A 15,057-nucleotide genomic window follows, 5' to 3' on the forward strand; every position below is an offset into this window, starting at 1 on the left:
CTCATTAATTAATTCAGCAAATTGGGGAAATGAAGGAAGTAAGAGAGAGGGGAACAGAGCTGCTTTTTTGTAGAAGAGCCTTCCAGACAAATGGTCCAGAAATTATGGAGGGCCCTGGGTGGGAGGATGTGAGGATTCAGTGTGCTTGGTGCCACAGGAGCTGGGGTGAAGACAGCATGGAGGGAACTGATAGGAGAAAAGGTCAGGGAGGCTCTGCCAGGTGTCAGCAAATGTTTTCTGTAAAGGGTCAGGTAGAAGATATCTGAGGCTTTGTGGACCATAGGATATCTGTTGCAAATTCCCAACGCTGTTACTGTAGCTCAAAAGAGCTATAGATAATACATGAGTGTGGTTGTGGTTCAATAAAACTGTATTTACAAAAATGAGAGCAACCGGCTGTATTTGGCCTGAAAACAATAATTGCTTGTAAACCCTGTTGTGAACCAAGGTGAGACTGTAGATTTTAAGTGAGATAAGGAGCCACTGGAGAGTTTAAAGCAGAGCAATGATATGATCTAAGCTATGTCTTAAACATGTCCCTCTAATTGACCTGTGTTTTAAAAATTCACCATAGCTGCTGCCTATAGGGTGGAGCATGTGGGTCTAAGGGCAGAGCAGTTAGCAGGCAAATGAGTTATTCCAGACAAGAGATGCTGATGGCTTGGACCAAGAAAGAGGCAATGGATGGTTGAAGGGAGTCAGAATCTGGGTGTTTGTGATGGTGGAGCCTGAAAGGACTTTCTAGTGGACTGAATAGAGTCCGAGAGAATGAACGAAGTCATGACAGCTCTAAGGCCTGAGACATTGTTGGCAAAGAGTGGAGCATGAGGTAATGAAAAAGACTGAGGAGAAGACCAGTGGTGATGTTTGATTCTGCACATATGGTCAGTGGAGACGGCAACCTGGCAGGTGGGGAAGAGACTGGGAGTCGTGGGAGCCTGAAGTTAGAAGTACACATATGGCACCACTTAGGTTAGAATCATAGGTAGGGGAACTGGAGGAGATCACCTGAAGAGTGACAAGGCAACACCCTAGGGGGTCACATGCTTGGCAACATCACAGGAAGCCTCACATTAGGGCACACAACCTGCAGGTGGCCAGCAGCTGAGAATTCTGGGAAGTGGAGAGGAGGGGTAGACTTGTGTCAGCCAAGTTCAAAGGTCAGTTCCAACGCCAGTTGTGCGTCTGGGTGGAGTGTGTGCAGAAAGCTCACACTTAGGTCTGTACATCTGTATGTCCTGGTCTGTGCTAGCCTACATACAGAAACCAGTGACAAACACAGTGATAGTGAGAGACAGCTATCAAGAGGTAGAAGAATGGGGTCCCCCAAAGTATGCCTATGTCCTAACCTCCAGAACCTCAAGGTGACCTCATTTGGAAAATGGGTCTATATAGATGTAACTGAGTTAAGAATTTCAAGATGAGGTCATTCTGGACTGTGGTCATTCTGGCTCATAACCTGTATGGCAATGTTCATATAAAAGACACACAAAGAGAAGGAGGGTGTGTGAAGACAGAGGCAGAGACTGGAGCAATGCTGTCATTAGCCAAGGAACACCTGGACTATCAGAAGCTGAAGAGTCAGAGAAGGATCTGTCCTAGAGCCCTCAGAGAGACCAAGGCCCCACTGACACCTTGATTTGGGACTTCCAGCCTCCAGAACTGCAAAGGAACCATCCCTATGTTTTTGAAGTCCCAGGTTTGTAGTAATACATTATGACTGAAATAGGAAACTGATTCAAAGGCCATCTGAGTTCCATGTCCTCAACACATAAGGCATAATTTTTAAAAAAGTGATAGAAGAACAAAATAATAAAAGTTAGCATAACTTCTCACTCTGAGAGCATTCAGTTAGAGGTGATAAAAGCCTCTAACCAGGACATTTAGCAAAGCAACCACCAGGTTAAAAATAAAAAGATAGACATCTGACTGCAAATTTGTCATTGTCATGAATCTAAGCATACAGATAAACAGAGGGGCCCAGAACTCTGCATGTTTGCCTTGCGCTTGCCTCAGTAGGTGTCTGTGTGGGTGGGTGGCCAGGAGCACTCACAGGAAATGGGGAGGGTGCAGAAAGGAGGAGGCCTGTGAGTGTGCCTCTTCTATATTATTCTGAGTGTCTGTGTGGTACTAGCTTGTGGCTTCCTGGATGAGCCTTTCCTCTCCTATGCCAGTGACGTTCTCATGCACGGGAAGCTGGCCTTCTATAATTTCATCTATTCTTATTAGGGTAGGTTTTTTTTTAGTACAGGTAGCCCTCCCCTCCTTTCCTCTTGCACCCCAACCTTGCATCCCAAACTTGAGGCCTTGCCCTAGCTGCATCTGAACGAGGGCAGCAGGAATGCTCTGGAAACCAAGAACCTGGACCAATGGTCTGAAGGCCAGACTGCTCCTCCAAACTCAGGGAGCTGCTGGCCCTGTGTCTCTGTCCCTTGGGCTGCTGAAACAACATACCACAGACAGGGCAGCCTAAACAAAACTTCTTATAGTTCTGGAGGCTGAAAAATACAAGATCAAGGTGCCAGTTCTTTGTGAGGGTCCAATTCCTGGCTTACAGACAGCTCCCTTTTTGCTGTGTCTCCCATGGCTAAGACAGAGTGTGCTCTGGACTCTCTTCATCTTTGAGGGCATTAATACTATAATGGGGGCCCCACCCTCAAGGTCTTACCTAAATCTAATTACCTCCTATCTTAGTCTGTTCCTGTTGTTATAACAAAATACATTAAGAGGGATAATTATAAACAACAGAGAATTACTGCTCACAGATCCTGAGGATGGGAAGTCCAAGATCAAGGTACCACCAGATTCACTGTCTGGTGAGGGTTCCAAGATGGTGCCTTCTTGCTGCATCCTCACATGGCAGAGAAGGGAAGAGGGTGCTTCCTTCAACCTCTTTGGAAGGGCAATAATCTCATTCATGGGGCCAGAGCTTTTGATGCTGTCACACTCAGTATTAGGTCCAATGTAGCCTTTTGACCAAGTAGCTCCCAAAGGCCCCTCCTCCAAAATGACACCACATCAGGGGCTAGGACTGTACCATGTAAATTGGGGAGGAGCAAAAAACATCCAGTGCATAGCACACTGTGCCACATCAGGTGAGTGGTTTAAGCTTGAAGCTAAGTTGGATGGGAATTTGATGGTGTCACACAAGCACAGGGCACACTTGGAAACTGGACTCTGCCCTCATCCCATTCCAGGGAAGCCACACCCAGGGCCCACACCTGCAATGCAGAGACTCTGCTGTGGGTGGGAGGAATGCATTTGGAAGGACAGGAAGGACACAGAATGGCTTTAGTTCCTGTCCCTCCTGGGAATGCAAATATGAATTCCCAGTGCAGTGACACTTCAGGAAAAAAATGAAGATGTATCTCAAATGCAGCTTTTCAGCCTAGTGGAGGCTGGCTGAGAGATAGGTTAGGAGTGGGGGTCCTGCCAGCAATTCTGCATTGCACCATATCATGGACGAATGCCCATTTTTTCTTACTACCCTCCTGAGAGAGAAAAACAGATGATCTGATAATAGGGATGCACACACACAGAGAGTGGGTCTGCTGGTGACAGCCAGAGGGAGAAGACACCACGAAACAGGCAGTCAGTGTGCCAGGCACGGGGACGACAGAACATGGCACTTAGAAGCAGGTGACCAACAATTCAACCTCACATGCATTGTACTTTGGTGCTTGGCAGGGACATTCCTAATGATTATCCCTGGACATTATGTGTAACCTGGAACTGAGACAAACCAGGACATATAGTAAGCCCTCTCACCAAAAAGAGAATGAGAAGAAAAGGAGAGGGAGAAGGAGAGAGAGAGAGGATGGGGACTGCGTGCACGTAATCATGATCATGAAGGAGACACCCCGTTTTGGCACGTCTGGGTGATGCTCTGCAAGTTGTTTTCAGAATGCCATTTTATCCTCTTTCCAAGACAAGCAAATTAGCACATTAGAAGAAAATAGAATGATATAAGCCTCTGCTTGCTACAGAGATTCCAAGCTCCCAAACAAACACAATTTCCTCTGAATAGCAAACCAAAGGGAAGTGGAAAATCAAGAAGAGCCAAGTATGGTTTTCATTTGGCACATTGTTGAGTCTCTCCAGCATCTATCTGATTTCTGAGGGGTCCTAGGAACCAAATCCAGGGAGTACTTTTGTGGTTTTGAACGTGGCAAGCATCATGAGTCTATTGTATTTGCATAGAAGTAAGTTGGGGATAAAGATAACTCTACGAAGTAAGCAAGTATGCCTGGAGTAATCATGTTTTGAAAAGATGCCCCGGCAGCGGCTGTGCCAGGGTGAATCTCCATTGCTTCTATTTGATCAGATGCAGCCAAGTGGGGGGTGTTGGAATTTCAGGAGTGTTTTTATGGAAGGACATGTGCTTGGCAAATCTGGAAGTGCTGGCAGCATTTTGAGTACTCGGAGGATGGTGAAAGAAGATATGGAGCTGAATATGAAAAATTTGTTGAAGTCAAAGCCAAGCTAGGAAAAGGAGGCTGTCAGGAAGTAGATGGAGGGAGGTACTTCTCCAGGAGAATCTCAGTCAAGGATGCCAGGCCTGGGTTCCCTATTGGACATTCCCTACTGGACACCTCTAGTGGGCTCTGAATAGCAAAGCTAGTCCTTGATGTTCAGACCCAACTCTTCTGTGCTATTTGTTCTCCTCCGCCTTGTTTCTTCCTGTCAGAGCTTTTGCCTCAGTTTGTAATCATTTGTTCTTTGGTTTGAGTCAATTTTGGTCTCACCCTTGGCCAGGAAACCCTGTGAAAGCAGAGAGTGTACCTGTGTTTTGGGGTACTTTGCTGCCCCAGGCCACGGCCAGCACGGTGCCAGGGATGGGCACCCAACTCTGTTTGTGGAATGGAACATGGAATTATTCAAGACTCTTTCCACAGTGACCTCATCCACAGCCATGGTTTCAACCACCACCTTGAGGCTGACCACACTCAACTGTCTGTGCTCACACTAGTTCTCCCCTCCAGAACATGCACCAACGGTTACTCAACATTTCCATGTGAAAGTGTTAAAGCACCTCAATCGCACTGAAAGATCTGTAACTGCACTGGGGAACACGTCACTCCCCACCCAGTCTCTCCTCCAGTGTTCATCATCTTAGGGAGGGGGCCCTGTCCACCTGAACCAGGGCTGCCACTCTTCACACCTCCCTATCCCTCACTCCTGCACCTCCCATCCATCACCAAAGCCTGTCTCTTCCATCTCCTACAGTCTCTGGATATCGATTAAATTACATCAGCATCTTCCCACAAGGGATGGAGTAAAGATCAAAACTATTAACATGTTTTAAGAAGCCAATCTTAAGGAACTCTCAGCCTCCAACCTGCCATCTACCTTTCCACTCAAGGACTACCACATGTGGTATTGCCTGGGCTGGTGACTTCGTTTCTTTTGCTTTCTCCTCTTTCCTTCACTTCATGGTCAAAACTGTAAAATGCTAGTTATTCTCACCATCTCTACTAAACCATCATTGTACAATGATCCCTGCCCCAATCTCTCCACTGGAACTGCCCAGAAAAGAGTCACCCATGGCACCTGTGGCTGAAGGCAATGACCCTATTTCTGCCCTCCCCTGACTTGACTTCTCTGAGCACCTAACATTGCTAAACACTCCTTCCTTAAAGCCCCTTGGCCTTTGGCCCCCCTGACTGGTTCTCTCAGTTCTCTTCATTTTTTTTGTTGACTCTTCTTTTCCTTCATTTGCTTCTCTTTCTTCATGACTCCTCTGGAAATTAACTTCCCCAGGTTTCCCTACTGGAACTCTTGCTCTTGCTCAACTCAACCTCCATGGATGATTCTGCCCTCTTGCTTGGCATCCATCGCATGACAATGCCAAATCTTTACCTCCAAGTCCTTTCTCCCTCCTAAGCTCCAGGCCCACATTTCACTGTGTAGGTGCTTCTAACACACTTCAAACACACCACAAGTAGAGCTGGAATCTCAAGGCCCTTCCTTTCTCTGCTCCTATCTCAATGAATGGTGCCAGCTCCCATTCAGCTGCCCAGGCAAGAGCTTGAGTCATCCTTGTCTCCTTCCATTCTTTCCCTCCCTACATCCAATTAATCATCAAATTCTGTTGACTCTGCCTCCAGAGACACACTCAGATGGGTTGACTTATCTGTTCCCAGTGACGCTCCCTTAGTTCAGGTCCTCATCAGTTCCCTCTCACACAACAGCCACCTAACCCACTTCCCATTTACCAGCTTCTTTCTCTAACCCTTTGTGTTCTGCTGCCAGGGTTTGGGGATAAAAGTTCCCTAAATAATTTTTTCAGAAGACTAGTGGACCAACTTTTAAAAGAGCATTTAGAGCATTTCTTTAGGCCAATAAGAAACAGCTAGGTAGAAAATAATACTTCTGTGCCCCTGTCTCAAAGACTCACTGGGCATATTAGCTTATTAAAGGTTCTGAGAAAGCTTGCTATAAAAGAATCTGTTCAGAATTGTTTAACCAATTATCTTCTAAGCTTCCTTGAGATAAGACCCTTTCTCCAGGGCAACCTCATTAATATCTTTCAGAACACCGTGTGCTATTTTAAAATACTAATGTGATTGTCTTCTCAGTTTGAAAATAAGAAAGATGAATGGATAAATACCCAAAGAAGACAACTTGAACTTCATTCTCTGGGCAATTAGTGATCCTCGGAGATTTTTGAGCAGGGTAATCACCTAATACTCATCCATGCAACCAATATTTCCAATTATTTGAGACCCTGTTGTGCACTAGGTACATTTCATCTGCCATCTCCAATCCTACAGCAAGGCTGCAGATGGACATGGTCCCCAGGGGGCAGACTGAAGTGCAGATTGGTTAAGCATTTAGACCCAAGGCCACACACCACTAAGGGTAGGACAGCTCATGGCTAGAAGTCCAAGTGGCTTTATGGCCACAGCTGTTTGTAATAATCAGTGACATTAGAAGGTGACCTTTAGCCAGCAGGAGACACTAGAAGCAGAAAAAGTCAAAATATGGATAGAAACTCCTAGAAGGCAATTCCATCCTTCTGTTATTGCTGCTGCCTCACCTTTGTCCCCACACTCGTCCAGATGATGCCCCCAGAACTGGTAGCCATTCTTGAGCTTGGGCCTTACTGCCCTTTCTATAGGCCTCCTGCTCTTCCTCCCCTTAGACACCCACAAGGCCATCACACAACTCTAAGAAAATCTCTCTCCCCCTTCCTAAAAACTAGGTGCTGTCCCCCAGTGCCTGCCCAACTCCAAATTTCTAACCTGATGTTCTAGGCCTCTTTATCTGCCCTCAATTTCTACCTTGGCCTTGACTTGAGATGCTTTTCTAAATAAATCCAATGCTTCCATCAATCCAGAATACCGACCATCCAGCAGTCTCCCAGCTTCTATCTGTGTTGCTCCCTTCTTACCCCAGAGTCTCTGCTTTAAATCCCACCCATCTTTCAGGGCCCTTCTCACTGTTAACTCAATAAAACCTGTCCCAAGTGGAACCAACCAGATGTTCTCTGCTTCTCAGCACAAAAGGTCGATGAGTGCTCCTCAAACTTGAAGATCAGGTTAACTTCTGAAAATTACGATAGTGAGGCTCGCAGTGGACGGCATCATCTATATATGAAAATGACATACCTGAAGGAAGACTCTTGAAATGGACAGTTAAGAAAATAGAAAAATGTCCCCTGGAAGAAGGGGGCCAGGGCTTATATTCAGGCACATTTATGATCCCATATCAGAAACCATATGACAAGTAATCAAGGCCCTTATCAAATCAGTTACAGGAAACAGAAGGAGTCAATGGAGCCAGAATCAACAATGGTAACTGGCCAAGCTGCCACAGCACCAACCAAAGGAGCCACTCACAAAGTTGAGAGGCATGGGTTTTCAGGACACAGGAAGGGTTGGCAATGCCATGGAGAAGAGCTCAGGCAGCTGTCCCAGAGTTGGTGCCTTTCCTCCAAGTTCCCTGCTTCCTTGTTCAAATCACAAATCCTCCAAGCAACCTTCTGAGAACCCATTTGACTTTCCCTTCCATTATCAATAAGGAATGTTCTGGGCAGAGGAAAGATGCATTCTCACTGAATCCATCTTTTGGGGCCATTAGAGGATTTAATGAGATCATGAGTATAGAAAGACACACCTAACTGCTCCCATGTAGCTATTGTTCAATGCATGTAGGTGATGAAATCAGCCAGTATATTGGATCTCTGCTTTTAATGAAAATTTCATATAGACTTAGTTAAATTGAACTGAATTCCTGGTATCTAGACGCCTTGATGAGGTGGATACCTGGATCTGTTAACAGATTTTAGGACCCTAAGTAAGAATAAGCCCATTGAGCTGTTGCTCTGGCAAAAGAGCCTGGTGACGCCCATCTAGCCCAGGGCATTTGTAGCTCATTACCATCCTCTAAATGCCCCACCAGCTCCATCCTCTAAATGTCCAGCAGAAACCTTAGATAGCTTTTTTTGAAAATGTAATCACTTGCATATGCCTCTAATTCAAATTACATTGGAGAGTATTTGAGGGGACTTTTAAGTCCTTTGCAGAGACTCAAATGTCATAAATACTTAATGAGTTGAAATGAATTGAACAAAGACCAAACAAACAATCAGGGTTTCAAACAAAGGCTGTAGCATCTGTCCCCCAAGCCCCTAGGGAAGTGGAGTTGCACACCTGGAGAGGAGTTTGGCCACATCAGCTGAGAACATCTCTCCTGATGCCAACTTCTCTCTGCCAGGCAGTACAGGAGAGCCTGCTGGGCTGAAGGAGTTCTGCTCAACTGTCCAGGAAGCAGAGGGTGGAACAGACAAACAGAGTGCACAGGTCTCTAGCTTACCTGGATCTCTGTCTGCACAGTGCATTTGACCAGTTTGAAGTTCTTCCCATGGTTGAAGCTGTTGCTTTAGAAGCAAACCTTGAGGATGAACACATCTGCCATTTCCATGTTAACTGGTACCACCACCATGGGCTCTGGGGGACCCTCAGGCCGGCGAATGTGCCCACCTTTACTCAGCTCAGGGCTTGGACATCCCGGACATCCTCTCAGACAGCAGCTGGGACCAGCACATCTCAGTCCTCTGGAGACAACAGAGAGACAGTACTGAAATGAGTGCCTAGAATCCCTCATGCCTTAGCCCCCCAGGTGCAACCACCAAGCAAATGACCTATTCTCCTCTTCCTGAAAACTCCCCCAAAAGCATCCAGCATTCTTGGATGTTCTTGGGAATCTGCAGCAGGTGGAAGCAGGATACATGAACATTCAGGTATAAAATCTGGACCTGGAGCTTCCAAGCATGCTAGCCCTCTCCTCTGGAAGCCCCCTCTACCTCCCATTTCTCCCCGCACAATGGCTCCTAGGCAAGGGGCCCACATAGAGCAAATGAAGCTTTGAGAGGAGGCGGCCACAGCCTGGTTCCAAGGCACAGTGGAGCAGAAACGTGAGAAGTGGGGCAGGAGAAAATAGCAGAAAAGAAACAGGGAAAAGGGGGAGAAAGCAGAAAAGAGACAGATTTGGAGAATGAATAGCTCTGAGGGACCTGGAACAGAGAAAGCAAGAGAGGGGATAGATGGTGAACCTGGCTTTTGAATGATGTCCTGACCTTCCACAGCCTCAGCTGCTAGCCAGAGCTTTCATGATAGGAAGCCTGGATCCCCCAGGGACTCATCAAATAGAGCATTCCTCAGCACACGAAGGACAATTCCCACCCTCTCTCCAGTATTATGAAAGTGTATTCTTTAGGGTGGGAGGGTCTGGACTCTAAGATTAATCCAGTTCTCATGATAGCCTAGCTTGATGCAGATCAAGCTATAAGAATCCCATGAGTCTGTAGTTCACCCCAAATTTCAGCAAACTGATCTTGTTCTCTGGATCCAATAAGACTTCCAAGAACCTACTTTTTAGAGGTCTAAACAGGGTTGTCCAAAAGAAGTGATGGAAATGCTTTGGATTGATGGTGTCAACTGAAGCTCTATTTTGGGGTTACCTGGGAAGTTTTAAAGAATACTAACTCTGGGTCCTGTCTACAAAAGGGCTATTGAGGTCTGAACACTAGTATATTTTAAATTTCTAGGAGTGCCCTAACATTCAGCTCTCATGGTGAAATCTACCCTTACAGAAAAAAGATCTCAAAAGATCCTATGATATGAAGGGAAAATTTCTGGATCAGAAGTTGGGGGAAACATGATGGAGTTGGCCATATTAAAAAACAAGTGTGGGGTCAAATATTTAAAAAGTGGAATTACAGCCTATGATTTTAAAAGAAAATTAAACATACTATGCTGGGCACTAGTTAAAAAAAAAAGATTTAGACAGCAGCTTTGAGGAACCATTTATTTTAAAAAGCAAATGTGTACTAGGAAAGTTCAAAGAGGTATTGTAATGATGGGGGAAGAGCAGGGCTTGTCACTCAGCTGAGGGGCAGATGGACAAAGGGACACACCAGGCTCAGAGTTCTCAGGGAAGCTACATATACATGTACATCTTTATGTACATATCTATACACCATCCACCCAGCATCATGGAAGTGTCCACTCCATCTTCCCAGAGACATCACTGAACACGTCAAGGTGCCAGTGCCTGCTGTGCAGTGGGATGGATCTCAGTTCCCCTTGACCTGCCACAAGGAATCTAGGGGAGGTCATTTGAGAGATGATCCCAGGGAATACCACTCAGAGAGTACAGAATGTGTGAAGGGAAGGCAAGATAGCTACGAAAAAGCTGTCTGTTGAGGGATCATTTGAACAGCTTAATTAATTCTGCTGGGAATCCCGGGAGCCTGACAGAATACACCCACCCAGACCGTGAGAGACCTGGGATATTTAGACTCTGCTTCGTACAGCCATTGTCCCCAGCATTTCCATCCAGTTCTATGCAAGGGAGAACAGAGAAATTCCTTAACAAAGATGCAGAGCTGGTGGCTTGACCTCATGGATAGGATCAATCAGGATCTTTTTTACAAGGGACCCAAGAGAACTGTGTCACTCTCTTTCTGCCACATGTATCAGCAGGATGAAGGCCCCCATCAGAACCTGAGCATGCTCACACCTGATCTTTGACTTCCAGCCTCCAGTACTGTGGGAAATAAAAGCTTGTTGTTCTAGTCACCCAGTCTATGGTACTTTGTATAATGGCCCAAACTAAGACAGAACTCCTAGGACTCTAAAATGAAAGTTGACAGCCTGGCTTCCCAATGGCCACTGGGAAACTTGGACACCTATAATGCTGCAATGTCATGCTTGTAAGAATATGGTCTAAAATCTGGAAAGAAGGGCATTGTACCCATATCTGCTGCTTATACCGCAATCTCCCAGATAGCTTTCATGAAGGGAATTGGTGTTTCTGAAGATTTGGGTGCCCTAAGAATTGTCACCTTAACCCAGCCAGCATTCTTACCAAAGGGTGATACTCCAGTGAGTACACACAAGACACTTCAGTGACTTCCTAAATTATCCTGGTAAGAATATGAGAGAGAATGTTTTAGGAATAAAATGTCTATATAATTCAGAGATTCACTGGTAGGATCTGGGGAAACTCCATCTTCAGTGTTATATATATCTACTGGCAGGTGGAGTGTGGAAGCATAGTGGTATGGGACAGTTAGAAGTCCATGCCTGTGACAGGGACAGGGCAAAGTCTGAGGGGACGATATTAGAATCTACATGTGCTTCTGTGCCTAAGCTGCTACAGCTGATGGTACAAAAGCAGATAGTGCTTTTAAACTCGAGAAAAAACAGGACACAAGAATGTGGAGAAACAGGAACTCCCCTTTACTGCTGGTGGGAATGCAGCATGATGCTGCCATTTTGGAAAACAGCCTCACAATTTCCTACAAAACTAGACATGCTCTTATGATAAGATCTAGCAATCACACCGCTTGGTATTTACACAAAGGGACTGAAAACACATGTCCATACAAAAATGTACACAGGGATAATTGTAATAGTATTATTCATAACTGCCAAAAGGTGGAAGTAACCAAGATGCCTTTCAGTAGGTGAATGAATAAACAAACTGGTATATCCATACAATGAAATATAAGAACTAAAAACAAATGAGTTTTGGAGCCACAAAATACATGGGAGAACCTTAAATATTTATTTTTAATAAAAATGTCAATCTGAAAAAGCTACAAAGTAGAATTCGAACTGTATGACATTGCAGAAAAAGTAAAAGTATAAAGACAGTGAAAAGATCAATGGTTTCCAGGGTTAGGGGAAAGGGAAAGATGAATAGGTGGAGAATGAAGAATTTTTAGTAGTGAAACTATTCACTACGGTAGTGTAATGGTGAATACAGGTATTTATGCTTCTGTCCAAAAAATAGGAAGTACAGCATCAGGAGTGAGCCCTAGTGTAAACTATGCACTTTGCTTCTTCAAGGGTGCCCCAAACTCTCACTAGTAGATACAGATCTGTAATGAACTCCCCAAACTCTCTGAAGTAGAGTACCTGAGAGGAGTCACACAAGAAAGATCCAGGCTACCTGTCCTTGGGGTCTTGGAGAACTCACCCCTCTACACTCCCCATGCTCACTCTGCCTGTGTTTGGGTTCCACCTCACTTTCTGACTACCTCCAGGACCTAACACAAGTATCTTAACCTCTCTCTGCCTCATTTTCCACATCTATACAATGGGGACAGGGCTACTTGCTCTGTTTTTCCTATTGGAAATGTTGTGACAATGAAGTAGAAAACATAAATTGATGTTCATTAACAGCATTCAATGGCAAGTCTCATCACAGTTTTTAGTTGCCTATTTTCTGAAATCTTGCATGTGTTCCTGTTATGGTTTGAATGTGAGGTGTCCCCAAAAAACTCATGTGTGACTCAATGCAAGAAGGTTCAGAGGAGAAATAATTGGGGTTTTAGAAGCTTAACCCAATCAGTAAATTAATCCCCTGAGAGGGATTAACTAAGAGGTAACTGAAGATGGGTAGGATGTGGCTGGAGGAGGTGGGTATTGGGGGCTTGCCTTTGAGATATATATTTTGTATCTGGTGAGTGGAGTCTCTCTCTGCTTCCCAATCATCATGTGAGCCTCTTACCTCTGTCACAGTCTTCTGCCATGTTGGTCTGCCTCACATCCAGCCCCTAAGAATGAAGCTGGCTGTCTATGGGCTCAGACCTCTGACACCATGAGCCCCAAATAAACTTTTCCTCCTCTACAATTTTTCTGGTCAGGTCTTTTAGTCACAACAGTGAAAAAGCTGACTAAAACAATTCCCATATTTTGTTCCTCCTGCCAATGGCTCTCTATAATGAAAAAAATCTGATTTCCAGCATTTGCCTATTACCATGGTGTAAATATTCCCTCCATGGCTTATTTCAAGATACTAACATATATCATTGAAAGTTTAGTCAGGTAGAGGTAAGCACAATCCTCTAGAAGGCTCCAGCTCCTCTTTCTGATAAGCAAACTTGATTGTTCCTTTGAATTTTGCCTGAATATTTGAATTTCTCATCAATAGCCCATCTCTGGTTTTCTATAACTGCAGTCTTCTGACCCTCAATGTGTGAGACAAAAGCCCTGACCCTTTCTCCAGACCTCTTTCCTGACTCTCCCAGCCCTGGCTTCTGCTCCTCCCTTGTCCTGGTCTGCCTCGGACCCACTGAGTGGTGTCAGAGGCGCCTATATGCTGTGGCATTAGCAAAATCCCTGGCCCTGAGCCATGCTGGGCTCTAACTTGCTTTCCAGCCCTCAGGTCTTCCATAGTCACAGTCAAAGTATAACAAACACAAGTAAATGGGCCCAGATTAAACAGGAAATGTCTTGATTGGCTATAAGAACTTGTTGGCCCTAACCTGCAATGGGTACTCAAGGAGGCTGTTCAATCTCTGAGTCCAAGAAGCTTCAGGAAGAAGATAAATTATGCTCTTCCTGAATGGCAAGACGTTTACCTGTCTGAAGGAGGGGCGACTGAGGCAGGATGTCCATCCCTTGGAGATTTCACAGGTGATCCTGGCCTGAAGAAGATGTTAGGGCTACAGGGGTAAACATCACAGAAAAAGAGAATTCGTGCCCTTGAAGACATTGTAGGGTAATGCTATGCCTTATTGAACATATACTGTGTGCCAGGGAGTTCACATAAATAATCTCTGATTTTCCAGAAAAATTCTGCAGGTAGGTCATATTCGTGTCATGCCTGAGAGAAGAAACAGGCCTACAGTCTTGTCCAGATCACTCAGGTGGTAAGTGGCAGACATTTTGCCTGACTTCAAAGTCCAGAGTAAGTAATGTCGTAGTGATGTGTCATGGAGGCCCCGAGGACATAGGTTTTAAATCCAGGTTTGAATGAATCAGCTGTGTCAGCCTTCTCCGTGATGTCACACCTCCCTTCTCACTAATGCTAATTACCAAATGCTGGGAGCAGGTGTCATGTCCTGCTACCACAGTTATGGGGTAATGTCACAGCTCTGCCATTACTGGCTCTGATGCCTGGAAACATAAGGCTCCCCAACAGTGGCTGATAGGTTGATGGTGGCCTTGATGTTTTTTCACGTGTCCATGAAAAAATGGAAAAAATAAGGACACTGCAGAAAATTCATGATAAAGCTCAATTTGAAGGACAGTCCTATTCTAACATTATGCTGTCTGCCTTTTCCTGTATTTATGATGCTCATTCATTGATGAAAGGAGAAAAATAATTTTTGGTAATCTGGGGCTGTAAATGTCTGCCACTTACCAGCTGTGCATCTGGAAAAGGTGACTGACCCCTCTAGGCCTTAGTTTCCTTTCTTGGGGCATAAGGCTGAATTCTTCAGAACTTTTCTGGAGAATCAGAGGATACTTCAGTAAAGTCCCTGGCTCATATGTTTTAAAAATGCTTATAAATTGGCAGAAGAAAGGACTGGAAATGTACTACTTAGACCCTTTCTTAAAAGAACACCTGGCCTTGTAAGTGAGGGACTGGGTAGTCACCACAGCCTCTTCATCTTCCAGAGCTAAGAGGCTCCCTTCACCTCAAAGTCCACCTTCCTCTCTCCACCCACCACCTAGGAAGGTCACTCTCCCTCCTGCTCTGCTCACATGCAGGTTACTGCTCTGGCCTGAGCACTCAGAAGCATGTTCTGTGGAAGGA

At 45.1% G+C, this 15,057-nt stretch overlaps 1 pseudogene; it reads right to left on the bottom strand.

Moving 5' to 3' along the window:
* Positions 1 to 13,045, bottom strand: part of LOC143389040 (protein-tyrosine kinase 2-beta-like) — a 54,274-nt pseudogene extending 41,229 nt beyond the window's left edge.
* Positions 13,046 to 15,057: the final 2,012 nt, after the last annotated feature.

The sequence above is a fragment of the Callospermophilus lateralis genome, unplaced genomic scaffold, assembly GCF_048772815.1.
Source record: "Callospermophilus lateralis isolate mCalLat2 unplaced genomic scaffold, mCalLat2.hap1 Scaffold_43, whole genome shotgun sequence".
Taxonomy (NCBI): domain Eukaryota; kingdom Metazoa; phylum Chordata; class Mammalia; order Rodentia; family Sciuridae; genus Callospermophilus; species Callospermophilus lateralis.